General features: G+C 41.8%; 1 protein-coding gene and 1 long non-coding RNA gene across 9 annotated transcripts in view; one reads left to right on the forward strand and one right to left on the reverse strand.

Annotated features, from left to right (window-relative positions):
- c15h14orf180 (chromosome 15 C14orf180 homolog) overlaps positions 1-16408 on the reverse strand; it is a 135991-nt gene that overhangs the window by 62387 nt on the left and 57196 nt on the right. For all 8 annotated transcript variants that reach the window (XM_035610167.2, XM_035610166.2, XM_035610168.2 and 5 more), the window contains one exon: positions 14223-14472. The gene's annotated coding sequence lies outside the window, so the exon portion shown is untranslated. The remainder of the gene's footprint in view (positions 1-14222; positions 14473-16408) is intronic.
- LOC118286062 lies at positions 196-3010 on the forward strand. Its single transcript, XR_004785303.2, has 2 exons — positions 196-1005; positions 1087-3010. It is a non-coding gene; the product is annotated as an uncharacterized LOC118286062 (long non-coding RNA).

Below are 16408 nucleotides of genomic sequence, written 5' to 3' on the forward strand. Positions count from 1 at the left end.
TGCGTCTATGAGCGTGTGTATATTATAATGGTCAACCAGAGGGATGATAAACAGGCTGGAGGGGGAGCTCCCTGCCTCCCAAGCTTTCATCTCCCCTTCTTTTCCAAAGGCAACACAACACAGCACAACACCACAGCATGTCTCCAAAATGTGATTGATCTTTTTTTCCTTTCTTTCCCCCCCCAAACATCCCCCATGCAGCAGGTTTCCATCACCCACTGGATCTTTGTTCCGCTAAAGTCCCTTCAGATTTCTAAAAGAAATCAATCAAACTAGTAATATCTGTTTGTGGGGAAATGTCTGGCCTCATAATTTATCACATTTTATTTTAGAAGTTTAATTAGATGGATCACATCAATGGTAAACCATCAGTTACAAGTGTGAGATGCAAAACGGTAACAACAGGTCTAAGCTCTGCGTGTGTCATTCGGTTACTCGATCTTTCAGCTGTGAGAAATGACTGGCAGGGGGACAGTCACACCTCACTGTGGTCCCCAAAGAGCACTGTTATGACTGAGGCCCAATCCACCATGACAGGCCAGGCATGACCTTTAGACCTACAAGACATTACTGGAGCATCTGAGCATGTCAGCATCGGAGGGTGGAGGCTAGGAGAATGTTTGGGGTGATGAAAGGGAGGGTGATGTGGAGAGACATTCAAGGCTGGTGTGGGGGATGGCTGCAGGGCGTGGTGTCTTTGGGGGACTCACAGAGGTCAAGCGGTACTGGTGGTTATTAAAGGAGACCCCATAAAATGCTCTCCGGGTCCATGATTACACTGTCAGGCGGTAAGAAAGAGGATGCATGGGGGAGGAGATGCAGGGGGATATCTCAAAGATAAAAGCCACATTTTTCTCTGAAGAGGTCCTTTGAACATAAGTGTGAAGTGGAATTTGTGATTTAAGTCCATAATTCACACAACTGGCAGATATTTAAGGCAGTAAAATGGTATTCCAGTCATCCAATATCCAATATACAGAAGCAGTGGATAGATGGATTGGGCAGGTAGAACAACAGCTCTGACTTTATTTACTGTATGCTTCAATTTGAAACCTGAAACAACATTCTTCTTGTCCACGTTGACAGATGAAAGTGTGACACATTTCCCCTTCAACGGTCGCGAAGGACGTTGATAGGCAACCAAACCCTCGGGCAATGGACTGCTGATTTTTTTTCCCTCTGTGAAATATAAATGCATGCAATCTATTCTGCTGTCAAAGGCCCATGATCCGCGGAAGGCAGTTTGACACGGTCACTGGGAAAGGGCTTTAGGCAAACAACCACTGAGACGCCATATGGACATGGAGTTAAAGAATTATTTCACACTGCTACAATATGGGACAATGAGATGAAATTCAAACCAAGATTAGCTTTCAGTTCATTAACTGCACGTGTTAATCCGTCAGGAATGATTAGGGCAGCAAAGGCAGCGCAGTTATTATCAGTTGAATAGAATCAAAACAGAGATTTTAACTGCAACTTGTTGACTACATTGTTTCGCCAAATGTTGTGACCGCACCTCCATGTGTTTAAAAACCTTGCTAAATGCAAACGAGTAGCAGTGGATGATAGAAAAAAGTTGACTGATAGACATTTTCAAACAATTGTATTTGTTGTTAAAAAAAGAAAATAACATGACCTGCATCCTAGAAACCCAAACCCGGGGGAAAACTGGTGAGTGGGCTGTGGATTTCTTTGAAAGGCATAGTTTGACATTGTGGCAAATACACTTTGATTCTTCTCATGCCATTGTTGTATGTTTCCATTCAAGGTTAAGATGTATCCAGGAGACTGTCAACTTACTGTACCTCCAGTGTGTGTTTTAGTTTTTGCTTTCTCACTCCTAATCACTCGTTATCCAGAAGTGAGCTGTGCAGTATTCTAGTAAGTGTCACGGAGTTCACCGAGGAGAATGTGATATGTCAGAGTCTGGCTGTGTGGTGGCACTGTGGGACAGGCTAGTGTTTCTGCAGATGTGAAGGGGAGTTTGAGGACAGTTGGGTTTCTGGTAGAAAACAGGCTATAAATACAGAGAGCGCCAACAGAAACCCAGACCGAGTCCACTGGGAGAGAGACTCAACCTGCACATAGCACTTACAGAGACACTGCTGTAGCACTGAGGCCGGAGAAGCTTCGTTGTTTAACTTTATTAGGATTGTATCCAGTGCTCAGGAAATTTTATGCACCTTTTACATTATTTATAGACTCTGCTCATGCTACATTGTAGCCACACCACATTTTCTAGCTTGATTTAAACACAGAATTGTGGTCCAGTAAAATCCATTTGGCATCACAGTGGTATACCAGAACAGATTCAGGACCACTTTTAACAAATGGTTTCATACTTGTAAGCGTGGGAGACTGATGGCAACAGCTTAGGCACACCGTGTTTCAGACTACGTGACTTAGAAATTACAATGAAGGCCAACCACTGGTGGTATTTTAATGATTATGCATTTTGGTCACCCCAGGGAGCGGTGCATTTATGCTTATGGGCCAGCATGTACAGGCGGGGGAATAGAGGGGGTTTGATGCTGAATTGACTTTCTTATAGCACACCCTCTGAAATCATCAGTCATTTTGACTGGCAGTGTTTTGTGTTAATGTTTATTCCTGTTCAGTAGCCTTCTGCCTCACGGATGTTCCACCCATGGACTGTATTCCACCAGCGTGTTCCTTCCTGCCTGGAAATTATGTTGTGATCTCTCACTGCCAAAGGAGACAGTGCCACTCAGTGATGCGTGTGTCCTCTCTTTTCCAATGGCGGCAGGGGTACAGCTGTAACTGAATCCTCTAACCTGTGCTAGGCAGCAGTGCACAAGCATCCTTTACCAACACACACAGTGTGTAATTTCCTAATATCGTTCTGAATCTGGCTCGAGATAAGACAGTAACAGCAGAGTCAACATCAATCTTCAGGGTTGAGTGTCTCTGTTGGTGGTTTTTACTTGAATGAAAACATCTCCGTGCATCCCTCTATAAACATTATTAAAAAGGAAGTGCATCTCAATGCAGGTTTCTCACCCCCCCACCCCCACCTGGTGTCTTGTGGCAGGTCACTATCTGCAGTGCCTGTGCACTCTCACTGACTCTTCTCACTGACTCCTCCCTCAAACAGGACCTGTCAACATACAATCAGACCAGGAAGAGAGGAGGTCACCTACACCGACATGCTGAGGGCTCCCTGCGCCTCTGCCCGAGTAATGACATCCTAAAGAGAGAAATTGGCACGTAAAAAAGATAAAGCCAGCAAATCCCAGACTTGCACTGATATGGTGCTGTAAAAACAACATTATATAGGCTTATTGCAGGCATGAGATAAATGATAAAGCGGGAAAAAGGGGTTATGGTACTAAAACAAAGGACAGTATAAATGGAGTAATGGAATTCTTCTATGGGATTCTTTTTATGATTCAATCATTCAATACACTCACTCAGAGTTTTATGAGTTATTAATCTAATATACATTAATATTGTTACAATATGCTAGCAGCTCTGTAATGATGTACTTGGCCACAGCAGAGTTTTAAGCTAAATGCTAATGTCAGCCTACTAACATGCTCACAATGAATTGGCAACGCGATGATACTTAACAGTGTTTACCATCTATACTATAGTCAACTGATACTGGATTTTGGTGCTACATATCCATACTACATATATATATATATATATATATATATATATATACACACACACACACACACACACACACACACACACACACACACACACACACACACACACACACACACACACACACACACACACACACACACACACACACACACACACACACACACACACACGTATATACATACATACATATATACATAAATATAGCTTGGTGAATATTATCGCTGCAGCTCCAATCTGTACAAAATTTTACAAAATCTTTTGTTAAGATTTTACAGTCTGGATCAGAGAGGTGGCTTCAAATGATCATTTGATCGATCTGCATTGCCACCACCTGAATCCCAATTGCATGGCTTACAATTACAAAATATAGTATAAGAAAGAACATAATTGAGCACTTTGATCTAAAAAGCCTCTAAAACATCCAGAATTTTACCTCCAAAATTAGAAAATGTACAGTTTTAAATTCTCTGTTCTACAAAATACAGCATAATATCCTTTTCTGTTATATATTGCCGCGAACAATCAACTACCCATCAACAGCCGAGCCCTTGCCAGTCTTAGAAATGTGTACTGTCACCTAGAAAAATGCTACGGCGACAGGCCATTACAGAGGAGCCACTTTATTCCGACTGTCACTGGTTGATCTATCTCAGCCCGGTTGGGTCGAGCCACTTGATTGACATGGCCAGCACAATGCTGATCTCCAGCACTTGAAGCGGCTCCCTCTCGCCCTGTCAAGGACAATTACAGGGCTCCACAGCTGCCATCCAGCAAAATGCTGCTACATGTATCCAATACAAACAAGCCAAGCATGGAGAGATGGCAAAACCACTTGAACAGAGAGAAGATACTCCAACAACAGTGTGTTGTCTGGCACACTACATACTGGTGATTGGTGTCAAACTGTTGCTGTGCAGGAGGAGCAAGGACATTTTTATATGTTGAGATCATTTGGCATTACTGTGGTCATTGAAAGTATCAAGTGAAAATCAAGAACACTAGTAATGTATTAAACAAAAACTACAATTTTCTCAACTATATGTATAATTAAACATTTATTCATATATTTGGAATCCCTTCATGTGAGCGATAAAGCTGGAGAACATGGTGACCCCTGGAGGGCACATATTTCCATGGTCAATGGCCATAAACCTTAAATTGATTTTCAATTTGTACCTCTTTCTGAATGGCCGCCTCCAAATACTGTATATGACGCAGTTACTGACTTTATTTTACTCTTAATTTTCACAGATTTAGCTGTACGATCGATCTGCCTTGGTGTTAATCACAATAAAACTCAGTGATATGCGATGTGTGTACACTAACTGAGCGCAAGGGAAAACACAAACAGCAACATTTCGGCAAGCGCCATATCACAAAGGCACAGAGGTGAAAAATAACTGTTTAGAGCTGTAATGGCACCCCTTCCTCAGTATCACAGCAGGAAGTGCTGTAATATTGTTGCCACAGTATCAATAATGCAAGAGACTGCATTGTGATGCATTTGCAAGTTCAATTACTTATCCAACCCAAACGTAAACCACAGACACATAACTCTGTTCAGCACATTATACAAGTAGTAAGTGCTGAAACACTCACACTGTTCATTTTCAGGCAGTGGGAACTAATTTGCATGAAACCTGAGCACAATCCTCCTTAATTCATAAGAAAACATGTTATACTTTTGTGGTTCCAGGTGGATGAGTCAGGATTCACAAGTCTAGAATAACTTTAATAAAGATTAAATGACTATATCCATCTCACTGCGTATCAAACTTTGAATTTGTTTTTCTTTAAATACGCGCAGTTACTGCATTTTAAATGTTTTTATACCATTTTAGTATAGAGTTGCTTCCGGTACAATGACAGGTCAGCAACTTCCCTGACTTGATTTCTGACTTGAGGCCCGGCAGTATAATTTTACCTCCATACCCCAGAGGAAGACATTACCCTTTGTAACAACTATGCCATATAAAAATACCTGCTGGGTTACAGAAAAAGTGTGATGGTTTGTATGAAAAGCTCATGCAATAGATAATCATAGTCATGAACGATAATTACAAATGTGCCATCTTGTTAAGTTGTCATTGCCTGCGCAGCTTGTAACCTCAGGTCCTGTTCTATCACGCAGCGCCTCTCCCTTCACAGTTAGAGATGTCGGTACCTGTCCTCTATGAGAAGATCCTTTCACAGCGAGCTGGTTCTTCCCTCCCAACACGTACCCAACCCAAACCCAGATAACTCAAACTGAGGCCCTGTAATCAAAGTCCCCGCTGTGTTTATAGCCCAGTGAATCAGGAGCATGGACAGATTTACCCATGGGCCTCCGAGGACCTGTTCCCAGCATCTTTCTGACAAGAACAGACACAACTCCCTGCTAATGACAGCTGAAGCAAGCATCAGTGATGGATGGCTTCTGCCAACAGCAGCACCTTACCTAACCTGGTGCATTGCTGGCATATTCTCTCATGATTTCACCAATAAAGGAGTAAAATATTGAGACTTAAAGGCAGAACAGAGGGTTGACCGTCGCCTCGACTTGGTGATAGAAGCCATTGGCATCCTCAAGCAGCAGAGCAACAGACTTCTTGCCACCTGTTATGAGAGAAGTCCCACATGGTGCATTTTGGCTGGTTAATGTTCACACTCATCACTGGTGAGACTCTGCTCAAGTAGTGGACACTAACTAACACTTTTGCTGGTCGATGCTCATTCTGTGCATCACGAGGGAGTTGGAAGCACTTTCCCTGCTCTTCGCTCGTCTTCTCCTTTTTCCTCCTCCTCTCTCTTTATCTCAGCCTTTAGTCTCGACGGGTTCTTCCCATTAGCCACTCTGCCTGCTTTCCGCTCTGCAGAAGTCGGCTTTTAAATCAGACTGTGGGGTGAATATAGCCCGAGGGCCTTGAGGGACCGCATCCTTGCCATATCCATCTTCCACCTGGAAAACTGGAATCAAATGTCCTTGGAAGAAACTCATTACTGTAGTATTCCTCTGTGGCTCTAAATTGTGATTGGAAGGATTGTGAATTTCTTATCAAGTTTTCAACAGAGGAAAGAGGCAAGCAGAGATGCATACCATGTCTCCTAGATTAATCTGGGCTCGGCTGATCCCAGCAAGTGACAGAGGCGTCTCCACCACGACGCCAACTCCTGCAGCACAGAGGAGCTGATAAACAGAATACAACATACCGAGACTCTCACAGAGCCACAATATGGCAATGTTGACACTCGCTCCAAGCCATTTATTGGAAATCCTGTCCTACATAATCAGTGCTCTATTTAATTCCCTGCAGTGTGTATCACCTGACAAAATTAGGATCCAAACAAGCAGAACAAACTATTGCTGAGTTCGGCTGCCATCATGAAATGAATGCCAATATAATATCCGAGATGAAAAGAATGATATATAAAGTAGACGGAAAGCTTAATATCTACATATTAACATTTTGGAGTAATGCAAGTCGAAATTTGCTCTAAATGTGAAATAATGGCATGACAAATTAGTTTTATAAATTGATTTAACTCCTTTTAAAATGTCCACGGTTACTCAAAGTACAGATGCAGGATGTACAGAAAGGACACATGTAGGAGCTATATACTATATATTATACAATATACTGTCCAATGTGCTGTAACTATTTCTGAGGACATATGGGCACGTAATTATAAACTCCAATTCTCAAAGCGGCCATTATGGAGCTTTGGGCCGCAGGATGTCACAGAGGTACCGTGTTGTCCACTCAAGACTCCTAATGAGTGCTGTCCCAAACACAAATCGTATTCACGTGTCAATCAGCATGATAACAGGAGTTCCCCTTGTCTTTTCCATTCTCCGTAGGCCAATGCGGGGTCCAGCTGGATGCAATTTAGTCTCACATGCTACTAATTTTCCACAGGGTTCATGCTCCTCTGGGCAGACAGCCCAGTCCTCTCCATTTCTCATTTACCTGACGTTATTCGGTAGTTGAAGCCATTTCCTGTTCCTGTGACCCCTGGATGTCTTCAGCTCCATGTCATCTGACAGCACAGCCACAGAATTCAATTTCTAGACAACGGAGCATCCTGACATTCACAGATCCCTGAGGTCATACTGTGGGGAGAGTAGGTTGCTTCTTTACACAGAGGCACGCTGAGAGTGTTGATTGATTATCTTCAGAAAGTCAAGACAAGTAAGTTTGTGTTTTAAGTATTGTTGCAGTAGTGAAAGACATACTGTGCAAATCTGTTTTAATTTATTACCAATTCTTGTGCTGAGTATAAAAATGGTTGCAATGAAACTAATGTACAGGTCCTTCAAGGAAAAATGATAATTTTCTATTCTTACCCAAAGGTAATGAATGAATTTGGTAAAAGTAGATTTTTTCTTCTTTATATCTAATGTACCCCAGAGAGTATTTTAGTTCTTCCACAGAAGGTAAGTTGAACATGAAAAAAGTAAAGTCTGAATTTTTTAAAGGCTGTTAAAGCCGACTTTATAGCAATGCTCCTAAAAAATTATTATCAGTTATTTAGTTTTGGTATTAATTATTGAATAACAAAAAAATTTAATCCGCCCTTTCTGATGAAACATTGGAATGTTGAATTAGCTTGGATTTGCATGAAGTCAAGTATCATTTGCAATTAGATTATACAAATCACAACCAAATACAATACATTGGGATTTAAACTGAAATGGCTGCATAGCATTATTTTTCCCCCATGCATCCTGTTTGACTCTCGTGGGAAATCAGCTGGGAGAAAACGCGCAGAATAATCTGTCAATAATTGAAAACAATTTACAGCCAAAGCATGGACGTTTCCAAACAATAAAACTATTTGCTTGTATCCATTACAAACACTTTGTTATGTGTCGGCTATCTCCCTAATTGGACCCAGCGTCTAATCGATGTGATTTCTGACCAATTGCCCATGAGTCATCAAACAACAACAGTACTAGCGATCACAAATTTACAGGAGTGTCAATACACTTTGCTAAAATGATATATTTACTGTATTTCCATGCACATCAATTTCAACTGTGTTGATACAGTGTATTGATCTGCAGAAGCCCTGTGGGATATTAAAAGCTTCCTTCAGGTATGCTTGGGCCAAGGGCCCAAATGCCGTGTGACATGTGCCTGAGGAGGATACTGTGGTTTGAGATTCAGGGAAGTCATGCTGCTAAGCCCATTCATCTGAATCATATTATGAAGGTGTCCTTTCCATGAGAGCCCGTTGCAGGCCGTCATTCAGGATGCTCAGGTGTTGCTCCACTATCATTAGTGGTCAGTGTTTCTGGGAAGAACAGCCCAGGCAGCGAGGGAATGCAGGGGACGGCAGCGCTGGTGAACTGAAGGGTTGCTGTTTAGAACGGCTCATGTTTTCCACCTCTTGGGTAATAGCTATGGATCGCTATGTAATCATCGCTCTTTGTTATGTGCTGCCACACGGCTGCTGTGCTGCGATAGGGGTGGGGGTTGGAGACGAGATGAGGCTGCCAGTACAGACCTCGTCCATAGGCAGGTTGAAGAAATCCCAAAGGAAAATATGAGTTAATTGTACATTAAAGCCTAAAGTAAGCTGGCAAAAAAATTCCATTTGGCAAATGAAGGGTTACAAGCAGCAGAACCATTCTATATTTGCAAATGAGTTGTTGCTTTTAGGTAGCTTCTTTGAACAACAAGCAAAAAAGCACAGGTGACCCAGAAATGAAAGTATAAACAACTGAAGAAAACACATCATTAATTAAAAATGTTAAGAGTTTAACTCATGTTGAGGCATCTTGCACTTCTGTGCCAAAATAATATGATTATCATCTAAAAAAGGGGGGGGGGGGGGGGGGCAACGAAGGAGCACTAGGTATAAATGCAACTATTTTCCGACAGATTTATTAGAGGGCATGCACTCTGAAGTAATGAAACAGAGAAGCTTGTTTTTATTTACTTGCACTATGATTTACAACTTGGCAGATATCTTTTCCAAAACTGCGTGCAACACGTTCCCTTGTTTTTGTTTTCCCCTTGATGGCCAAAATTCATTCACACATTCATTTGACTTTCTAGGTCAATTTTTGTTGTTGTTGTTCTGCTGAGACAGAAAGCAGACTGTAGTAGACTGAATTTAAAGTCGGTAAGAGCTGTAAGTTATCTTATGTAATTGTTGTCTAGAGAAAAAGCTTGATACTGTGATAACTGAGAAGGAGAAGAGGACTGAGATACTGAAACCTGAACATCCTGCTACTAATACTGGACTATTGGGAAAAAAAAACAACAGTAACAGAAAATATGATCTCACTACTAACATGTATGTCAAGCATACGCCTTAGAAAAACAGATGAACAATTAAACTTGAAATTAAACTTAACATTTTTTTTACCCCTGATTTAAATGACAACTGACAGTTTTCATTACCCCATCCATTGTCATGTTAAATAAATAAGCATATGCACTTGCACTAATTTAAGCGCTCATGGGTGTGTTGTCTTAAAATACGGTGTGTTCAGAGGTGTGTTCAGATGCATTGTTGGCACATTGTTACATTAGAACAGATTGTGCTTTTGACTTAGAAAAACCTGTTTTTCTGACGTCAGCGACAGTATTTCTCGGTTATTTTAAGAAGGCATTATTAACGTGGTAATATGCACCTACATAGGCGGTTGCACAACACGTGTACGCATTGCTTGCTACACATGCAGATAATCTGCTTGTGTGCAAAGTGAAACTTTTTCCGCATGCAGAGAAGCATTCTCTCACCTGGCAAATCAGCCCTTATTATAGCGACCCGCCAAGGTGCGAGCACACCTGGCTTTAAAGTGAAGCAGTGAATGGGAGTTGGCACTGTGATTTATTGCATTTTATTCCCAAAACACACCCAGGATTAATTCAGAAACCAAGTACAACCCTTTTGAAACACATGCCTGGCAACTATTGTTTCGGTAGTTATACTAACAACTGAATTTGGACACGCCCTAAATGCACTTGTGCCACAAGCTTAAGACGAAACACTAAGACTGTTAAATTAGAGCAACTAGTTTATGCTTAAGAAAAAACACTTATTCTTTTCGAATAGTTTACTGAGCAAGATTAAATTAGAAATGCAGATCGGTTAAACTTCCCTCACTCAGGGAATTAAACTACATCAATATATTTCATAAAATTCATAAAGTTTGTGACAAACTAGAAACATGCTGACCTCAGAAAACACAGAATCGGTCTTAGAACAGCTCATTGTAGGGTTGGTGGTGGAGTAGAGAGCAGAAGTTCATTTGAACAGCACAAGATGTGGCCTGTATTGAAATGAAAAGCTTCCTGGCTAAAGTGGAAAAGCCCCTGGTTGTGAGCAGCATGTCCTCTCTCTGAACCTGATATTCATGATCCCACTCTGTCCTCCTCTCACCCCTGAACCCGAGGACACTTGGAATCTGACAGTCAAACTGCAGAACTTCATATTTCAATGTTTTTAAAGCATACTAAATTATGAATTATATATAAACCCTAACATATCGTGTATCATCAGACTAGGAACTACAAACAAAATAAATAAAATCTACAATGTCCTAATCATCAAACACTCCAAATAACTGCCAGTAAAACCCAGAGTATGGGCACCCCGCAATTATAATCAGCACAGTTCATTCAAAAAAATAACAGTACACACATTAATATAGCCATAAAGAATCTACGCACATGGCTCCTGTAGTTTAGCACACTGCGCATAAATGTCACAAGGAAATAAAGGAGCCCCACCACTTCCCCTCCAGGATTATGGAAAAGCCTGTTCAAATATCTAAATGTCAACTGCACATAAACACTTTCCAATTACGCTCTATCCAAGCAGCAGCTGGGGGGCAGGGGGGTCCACACATGCTTTGTCAAGCCTCCAATCCCCAATGGGGTTTGTTCAAACCACACACAGAATAAAAAAATGAATAAAAAACACAACACAACACAGAATGGAAACATGTCATCATGCAACAATTAATGAGTGAAAATAAGATGGAGCGCAGGGTATAGACGTTTAGGTATCGGTATCACAGAAAAAAACAAGGAAATAAAAAGCCTCTTGGTTGTTTTAAATGTTTGGCAGTGACCCTGAAGATAAAAGCCCCAGCAGGATCAGTTCAGCTCCCCCTTGTTCCCATTATCATCTCGTGTGTGGTGGTGGTGATGATAATGATGATGATGATGATGACAACGATCACTGCTCCACCAGCACACGTCATTATTGTCACACCAGATGATGGGTCATTTGCGCCCCACTGGTGCAATAGGCACCGCCGGACCTTTTCTGACCCATCTCCTAATTACACCCTCGGGACGCGGGGAGAGCCAATCAGGAGAGAGCCACTTCAGACCCAGTTCTGTCTGGAGGAGCTCCTGACTGACTGCCAATCAGATACGAGGCTGCAGTGGCACATGACCCCGTCATCTCAGGAAACAGATCAGAAGCGGTCCCACAGCTCGGAGACACACTTCAGGCCTTGAGGAACTCGTGAGTGCCGGCCGGGCGTCTTGCGGGGTCAGTTTGTTTGTGACTTCATGTCGGCTGGTGGGGTGTCTGTGCGGCTAATGAAGATGAGGTCTTTTTAGATGTGTTTCCACGGGCTAATTGCCCAGGTTATTAGCATTAATAGCAACCCTCATGCCCCAGACTGGGAAGAAGAAATCCCTGCCCAATTATTACTGTCACTGCCATGGTGGCAGCGTGTTCTCCCTGCAGCCTGGTTAACACCGGTGCTAGATGAGAGTGTAATAGCTAGCAACAGCTGATGATCTGTTCTGCATGCAGACTTGTGAAACTGCAGAGCGACATCTACAACTGTCACGTAGTGCTCAAGATGTGGGCATGTGAAATATATGATGCAAAGAGCTTTCCTTTTATGGCCTCATGCTGTCATATTAGTGCCATAGTTCAGTTTCACCGTACCTGATTTCTCTAACACCAAAGTAACCATTTCAGTAACTATACTGCGTCCTCTAGGGCCGGCGTAGAGTAAATCAATATCATCATACATTGATTTTGATGTAAAACTATTTTCTAGCATCACTACATTTGTGGCTACAGTGGTTTGCAGCTAATCAACTTTGTATCTGGTATTTTTCAGCTTCTTCTCTGGGCATTTTCCATGTTTCTGCAAAACCACACTCATTCCCACCTTATTACATTTCGACCATCAACAAAACTGCAGTAAAAGCATCTGTATGCTACACATGCTTTGTAGAGTTGTGTTGAATTTTTCACAGCACTATTCCAAACTGATCAAACATACAAAGCATCAATACGTAAATACTTATTAATCAAAGTACATAAGGTCTTCTTTGGACTCTCAACATATTGCTCTGTATTGCTGTATAGAAATATCCCCCAGGTGTCAGCCTAAAGAGCATAAACATGTTTATGTGAACACTTTATATAATAAGACTCTCCCAAGGTAAATTATACCCCTTATATCGACAATAAATGAGTCACTATTCCTTTACCAGAGTAAATCTTATTTCAAATCTTATTTACAGTTATATTACAGCCAAGCGCAAAAGCCCGCAGCTACAGAATGTTATTCTGCCTTTAAAGACTCTGCAGGGGGAAATATGTGAGCCACAGAAAAAAAACCTTTTATTCTCCACCGACTCCACAGGTTCAGCTGGCTGCACAGACAGGGAGAGGAGCATATCCGATGATGAGGATGCTCAAGGATATTAAATGCAGTTAAATGGGGTTAAACGAAAGTCAGGCTCTAAATAATCTGTTTGTGCGGTAGAGATGTCAAACGATGTCTGAGGTTAAATTGGGGTGCACGGTACAGTATAGTCTTATGTGAGTATTTATTCCCTTTAAGGTAAAACGATAGCAACAGGTCATGCAAGGCAACAAGAGAGGAACAAACAGAGAGAATGCTGTCATTATATTGGAGAGGATGATCCAGTGAGAAAACACTCAGACCTTTTAGTGTCTCTATTTCCCTCCCCCCGACTCTTACTGTCCTCGGTCCTAAGGCGGCTCAAGGTTCTGGCCAAGTGCCAGATCAGATATGTGCGAGCGTTTCTCATGTTTCTCCTGAAAACATGCTCAGCATACAAATTATTCAGCCCCCTTGTCGCCCTACTAACCCACCCCAGTCCTTTGTCAGAAGGATGACTGAGCCAAAGGGAACGGGCAGCAATAATAATAATAAGCCTGATTACAAACATTCTTTGGGACCAACATGGGCCAACAACAATACGGCAGGTAGGACTGCTGTCATGTAAACACAGCAGCTCCACGTAGTGCTTTCTGTTTAGAGTACAATTCAGCATATCTATTAGAAAAACAGCAATTATTCAAGGTGTATCATGGGAAAAAGATCACTAAAGTGTTACCAACAACAAAATGTTGGAAAACAAAAAAGGGTGACACTGTAGGCGCTTCCCAAGTCAGAGGCCGCCTCCTTTGGATAACTAAGCGGCTGATGAATGTGGGTGGAGTCCATCCCCTGCGCAGGTTAAACCAAAATGTGACCGTCTGGTCTACGGCAGATTTCTTATATGCTGTCACCAGTGTGTTTCACCCAACCACTGTCGCCTAGCAACGGTGCTGCAGTTGCCCCACGGTACAAGAAAGTTACTCACCAGCGCGCAATGAATCCTGGGATTGGGTGGGCCGGGAAGGATCCACCCATTAGATCCTTCGTTACTCGGGGTTGGGAGGATGCGTTTGTTGGGCCGCATTTGAAGGAGCCCCCCGAAATGGGACACCCGAGTCGTGCCGGCTGCGATGCAATAGGTCTTCATCGGGCTCAGGAGGAGACGGCCCATGAATTGGGACACAAGCTCCAAATGTGATTGGATTCTTTCAGTAGCGGAGCTGCTATGTGTTTGCCTGTGAAAGAATGATACACAATTAACATAATTCCCATTTGAGATTCTTGAATTCATCACCTATGACTGATGAAGCAGTTCCATACACACACATGCCTCGCTTTTGTTCTTGTATGGTAGGAGGTTGTTAAGCCACATAAAGATTCAGAATTAAGGAAGAATTCAATAAAACTTAAGTATACTGAAAATAAATTAAATAGCAATATGTCTGTACTCGTCAGTGCAGACTAGTGTTTCTCGTGGACAATAAGGATTGCATTCATTTCACACTACAACAATGTCCATTTTTTCTGTGATGAAACAATAAGTCCAAAAGAACTTCTCTTGATTTATGTCGCAGCTCAACCAGCTAGTCTTGAAAATTCTCTTTCACATTCTGGCAACAGTGTAATACAGCAGAACAAGAAGTGCCAGATAAGATCACTCATTCTACTAGCTAAGCATCCCAATCAGTCAAAGGACAATATATATCCACATGTCAAACTGGAATATTGCTGTTTTTAGGCCTGGGCCTAAACAACAGCTCTTTTTCATTTATCTGTTTCAATATCCTGTATCCTGATGAGTCTGGGAGCAAGGTGATGACCTGGTGTTTAAATCCCAGGCAAGTCCATTATGGTAAGAAAGCACAAAGTGCTGATAGAGGAGCAAGATAAGTCGCAGAGGACAAAGAACATACATGACCACCAGGACTTTGACTCTGTGTGTGCTGTTTGCAATGTGTTTATGCCTATGTGCGCATGAGAGGGTGTGTGTTCCTGGGATTGCACCGTGCCGTTTGAGCCATGGGAGTGACCAGTATATACCATACGAAGAGTTACGGTCAGCTCCTACTGTGCTGCCTCCATTTCCCAGATACAGCCAAATCTCTCCCAGCGGACCAAATTCTGTCAGATAAGAGCAGACAGCTATCGCTCCATTTCATCCACACAGACATGCCAGCCCCACGGTCTGGGAGATTAGGCCAAAGGAGAGGCTGACAGCCCTATCTCCAGGCTTTGGGGGATCTTCGTGGCAGTGTGAGGCTTATCAGAACTGCTCTGATGTCTTTTTACCAATGCATCAACAATGACATGAGACACTCGGAGAATCATATTTCTAGCCACTGAATTTTAAGTTGTTATTCATCAACAGCAACCCTACCCAGTTTTAAATAGACATGACACAGTATCAAGAGGATTCTTACGAAAGTGTTTACTCACACTGTATCTATGTATAAGATCAAATAATCTTTTAACACAAACTGTTTTGACTTAAAGACTACAATTACATGTAATACAAATTGTCAAGGGAATTGGTTTTATATGTAATGAGAACACAGAATATATCAGAATATACCTTTTAGGCAAGAACTGAGTGAAACGGACATACGCGTATTTTGAATAATGGATTAAAGTCTTGTATTCACCCTCATTAAATCTGTGGTTGCTGGAGCTCATAAAAAGGGCATATAGTGCAGAATTCCTTTTACTCTGTTTCGCATATTCATTAGTTTCAATTTTCAACAATAAATCTGACCTTGGAGCCACTGACCTATGGGCTTATAAACATAAAGCAATTTTCAACATGCTCTTAAAATTGATAGCAAATTAGTAGTAAAAGGCACATTAGGCAATGAAAAACCTCTATTGAATATTTAGCCTTTTGCAGGTCTATTTAAAAACACTGTTACAAGGACGTTTCATTCATTTTGTAGAACAAATGTATGAAAAACTCGTAGAACCGGACAAAAACAAGAGTCAGCTAACACACACACACACAACCACATAATCTGTGTATTATTGTAAATGCCAAGTTACAGTACGTCTGCAGTGAACTAAAGCTACACTACAGTTATCAGTGTATAAACTACATTTGAGCAACTTAATGTAATCCAATACATCAGGCCTGAAACCACATGCTCAATCATTCCCCCAACTTCATAATGTTCAGTTTTT

Source organism: Scophthalmus maximus, chromosome 15 (genome assembly GCF_022379125.1).
Source record: "Scophthalmus maximus strain ysfricsl-2021 chromosome 15, ASM2237912v1, whole genome shotgun sequence".
In the NCBI taxonomy this organism is placed as follows: domain Eukaryota; kingdom Metazoa; phylum Chordata; class Actinopteri; order Pleuronectiformes; family Scophthalmidae; genus Scophthalmus; species Scophthalmus maximus.